Consider the following 5382-nt stretch of genomic DNA (forward strand, 5'->3'; position numbering starts at 1 on the left):
GAGAATGACTTTGACGAGATGAGAGAAGAAGGCTTCAGTCCATCAAATTTCTCAGAGCTAAAGGAGGAATTACGTACCCAGCGCAAAGAAACTAAAAATCTCGAAAAAAAAGTGGAAGAATTGACGGCTAGAGTAATTAATGCAGAGAAGGTCATAAACGAAATGAAAGAGATGAAAACCATGACACGAGAAATACGTGACAAATGCACAAGCTTCAGTAACCGACTCGATCAACTGGAAGAAAGAGTATCAGCGATTGAGGATCAAATGAATGAAATGAAGCGAGAAGAGAAACCAAAAGAAAAAAGAAGAAAAAGAAATGAACAAAGCCTGCAAGAAGTATGGGATTATGTAAAAAGACCAAATCTACGTCTGATTGGGGTGCCTGAAAGTGAGGGGGAAAATGGAACCAAGTTGGAAAACACTCTTCAGGATATCATCCAGGAGAACTTCCCCAACCTAGTAGGGCAGGCCAACATTCAAATCCAGGAAATACAGAGAACGCCACAAAGATACTCCTCGAGAAGAGCAACTCCAAGACACATAATTGCCAGATTCACCAAAGTTGAAATGAAGGAAAAAATCTTAAGGGCAGCCAGAGAGAAAGGTCGGGTTACCCACAAAGGGAAGCCCATCAGACTCACAGCAGATCTCTCGGCAGAAACTCTCCAAGCCAGAAGAGAGTGGGGGCCAATATTCAACATTCTTAAAGAAAAGAATTTTAAACCCAGAATTTCATATCCAGCCAAACTAAGTTTCATAAGTGAAGGAGAAATAAAATCCTTTACAGATAAGCAAATGCTTAGAGATTTTGTCACCACCAGGCCTGCCTTACAAGAGACCCTGAAGGAAGCACTCAACATGGAAAGGAACAACCGGTACCAGCCATTGCAAAAACATGCCAAAATGTAAAGACCATCGAGGCTAGGAAGAAACTGCATCAACTAACGAGCAAAATAACCAGTTAATATCATAATGGCAGGATCAAGTTCACACATAACAATCTTAACCTGAAATGTAAATGGACTAAATGCTCCAATTAAAAGACACAGACTGGCAAACTGGATAAAGAGTCAAGACCCATCAGTCTGCTGTATTCAGGAGACCCATCTCACACGCAGAGACATACATAGGCTCAAAATAAAGGGATGGAGGAAGATTTACCAAGCAAATGGAGAACAAAAAAAAGCAGGGGTTGCAATCCTAGTCTCTGATAAAACAGACTTTAAACCATCAAAGATCAAAAGAGACAAAGAAGGCCATTACATAATGGTAAAGGGATCAATTCAACAGGAAGAGCTAACTATCCTAAATATATATGCACCCAATACAGGAGCACCCAGATTCATAAAGCAAGTCCTTAGAGACTTACAAAGAGACTTAGACTCCCATACAATAATAATGGGAGACTTCAACACTCCACTGTCAACATTAGACAGATCAACGAGACAGAAAGTTAACAAGGATATCCAGGAATTGAACTCATCTCTGCAGCAAGCAGACCTAATAGACATCTATAGAACTCTCCACCCCAAATCAACAGAATATACATTCTTCTCAGCACCACATCGTACTTACTCCAAAATTGACCATATAATTGGAAGTAAAGCACTCCTCAGCAAATGTACAAGAACAGAAATTATAACAAACTGTCTCTCAGACCACAGTGCAATCAAACTAGAACTCAGGACTAAGAAACTCAATCAAAACCGCTCAACTACATGGAAACTGAACAACCTGCTCCTGAATGACTACTGGGTACATAACGAAATGAAGGCAGAAATAAAGATGTTCTTTGAAACCAATGAGAACAAAGATACAACATACCAGAATCTCTGGGACACATTTAAAGCAGTGTGTAGAGGGAAATTTATAGCACTAAATGCCCACAAGAGAAAGCAGGAAAGATCTAAAATTGACACTCTAACATCGCAATTAAAAGAACTAGAGAAGCAAGAGCAAACACATTCCAAAGCTAGCAGAAGGCAAGAAATAACTAAGATCAGAGCAGAACTGAAGGAGATAGAGACACAAAAAACCCTCCAAAAAATCAATGAATCCAGGAGTTGGTTTTTTGAAAAGATCAACAAAATTGACAGACCACTAGCAAGACTAATAAAGAAGAAAAGAGAGAAGAATCAAATCGACGCAATTAAAAATGATAAAGGGGATATCACCACCGACCCCACAGAAATACAAACTACCATCAGAGAATACTATAAACACCTCTACGCAAATAAACTGGAAAACCTAGAAGAAATGGACAATTTCCTGGACACTTACACTCTTCCAAGACTAAACCAGGAAGAAGTTGAATCCCTGAATAGACCAATAGTAGGCTCTGAAATTGAGGCAATAATTAATAGCCTACCAACCAAAAAAAGTCCAGGACCAGATGGATTCACAGCTGAATTCTTCCAGAGGTATAAGGAGGAGTTGGTACCATTCCTTCTGAAACTATTCCAATCAATAGAAAAAGAGGGAATCCTCCCTAACTCATTTTATGAGGCCAACATCATCCTGATACCAAAGCCTGGCAGAGACACAACAAAAAAAGAGAATTTTAGACCAATATCCCTGATGAACATCAATGCAAAAATCCTCAATAAAATACTGGCAAACCGGATTCAACAACACATCAAAAAGCTTATCCACCATGATCAAGTGGGCTTCATCCCTGGGATGCAAGGCTGGTTCAACATTCGCAAATCAATAAACATAATCCAGCATATAAACAGAACCAAAGACAAGAACCACATGATTATCTCAATAGATGCAGAAAAGGCTTTTGACAAAATTCAACAGCCCTTCATGCTAAAAACGCTCAATAAATTCGGTATTGATGGAACGTACCTCAAAATCATAAGAGCTATTTATGACAAACCCACAGCCAATATCATACTGAATGGGCAAAAACTGGAAAAATTCCCTTTGAAAACTGGCACAAGACAGGGATGCCCTCTCTCACCACTCCTATTCAACATAGTGTTGGAAGTTCTGGCTAGGGCAATCAGGCAAGAGAAAGAAATCAAGGGTATTCAGTTAGGAAAAGAAGAAGTCAAATTGTCCCTGTTTGCAGATGACATGATTGTATATTTAGAAAACCCCATTGTCTCAGCCCAAAATCTCCTTAAGCTGATAAGCAACTTCAGCAAAGTCTCAGGATACAAAATTAATGTGCAAAAATCACAAGCATTCTTATACACCAATAACAGACAAACACAGAGCCAAATCATGAATGAACTTCCATTCACAATTGCTTCAAAGAGAATCAAATACCTAGGAATCCAACTTACAAGGGATGTAAAGGACCTCTTCAAGGAGAACTACAAACCACTGCTCAGTGAAATAAAAGAGGACACAAACAAATGGAAGAACATACCATGCTCATGGATAGGAAGAATCAATATCGTGAAAATGGCCATACTGCCCAAGGTAATTTATAGATTCAATGCCATCCCCATCAAGCTACCAATGAGTTTCTTCACAGAATTGGAAAAAACTGCTTTAAAGTTCATATGGAACCAAAAAAGAGCCCGCATCTCCAAGACAATCCTAAGTCAAAAGAACAAAGCTGGAGGCATCACGCTACCTGACTTCAAATTATACTACAAGGCTACAGTAACCAAAACAGCATGGTACTGGTACCAAAACAGAGATATAGACCAATGGAACAGAACAGAGTCCTCAGAAATAATACCACACATCTACAGCCATCTGATCTTTGACAAACCTGAGAGAAACAAGAAATGGGGAAAGGATTCCCTATTTAATAAATGGTGCTGGGAAAATTGGCTAGCCATAAGTAGAAAGCTGAAACTGGATCCTTTCCTTACTCCTTATACGAAAATTAATTCAAGATGGATTAGAGACTTAAATGTTAGACCTAAGACCATAAAAATCCTAGAGGAAAACCTAGGTAGTACCATTCAGGACATAGGCATGGGCAAAGACTTCATGTCTAAAACACCAAAAGCAACGGCAGCAAAAGCTAAAATTGACAAATGGGATCTAATTAAACTAAAGAGCTTCTGCACAGCAAAAGAAACTACCATCAGAGTGAACAGGCAACCTACAGAATGGGAGAAAATTTTTGCAATCTACTCATCTGACAAAGGGCTAATATCCAGAACCTACAAAGAACTCAAACAAATTTACAAGAAAAAAACAAACAACCCCATCAAAAAGTGGGCAAAGGATATGAACAGACATTTCTCAAAAGAAAACATTCATACAGCCAACAGACATATGAAAAAATGCTCATCATCACTGGCCATCAGAGGAATACAAATCAAAACCACAATGAGATACCATCTCACACCAGTTAGAATGGCGATCATAAAAAAGTCAGGAAACAACAGGTGCTGGAGAGGATGTGGAGAAATAGGAACACTTTTACACTGTTGGTGGGATTGTAAACTAGTTCAACCATTATGGAAAACAGTATGGCGATTCCTCAAGGATCTAGAACTAGATGTACCATATGACCCAGCCATCCCATTACTGGGGATATACCCAAAGGATTATAAATTATGCTGCTATAAAGACACATGCACACGTATGTTTATTGCAGCACTATTCACAATAGCAAAGACTTGGAATCAACCCAAGTGTCCATCAGTGACAGATTGGATTAAGAAAATGTGGCACATATACACCATGGAATACTATGCAGCCATAAAAAAGGATGAGTTTGCATCCTTTGTAGGGACATGGATGCAGCTGGAAACCATCATTCTTAGCAAACTATCAGAAGAACAGAAAACCAAACACCGCATGTTCTCACTCATAGGTGGGAACTGAACAATGAGATCACTTGGACTCAGGAAGGGGAACATCACACACCGGGGCCTATCATGGGGAGGGGGGAGGGGGGAGGGATTGCATTGGGAGTTATACCTGATGTAAATGACGAGTTGATGGGTGCAGCAGACCAACATGGCACAAGTATACATATGTAACAAACCTGCACGTTATGCACATGTACCCTACAACTTAAAGTATAATAATAATAAATAAATTAAAAAAAAAAAAAAAGCAGAAGGGATTTAAAATGCACCTCCCATTGTCTCACCTTGAAGAATGCTGATTTTAAAAATGATAGACTACAACAGCTTCAGAGAACACAGATTGCTGGCTAGACCAGGGATTCTCGACCCCCATCCCCCATCCATAAACTTGGGTCTTGACAAAATCTCATGTATCCTGAGCAGAAAGCACATGTCACTTGAAAAAGTTCCTCAGATAATTTTCATATATTCCCTTCCCTTCCAACCAACCCCCACTTTTGGAACTGTTGGGTTAGACATTGCCTGAAAGTATTGCAAATTCCTATTAACTAGTACAACAGGTAGCCAGCCATTTGCAGAGCACAGAAGAAAA

Source organism: Papio anubis, chromosome X (assembly GCF_008728515.1).
Source record: "Papio anubis isolate 15944 chromosome X, Panubis1.0, whole genome shotgun sequence".
Lineage (NCBI taxonomy): Eukaryota > Metazoa > Chordata > Mammalia > Primates > Cercopithecidae > Papio > Papio anubis.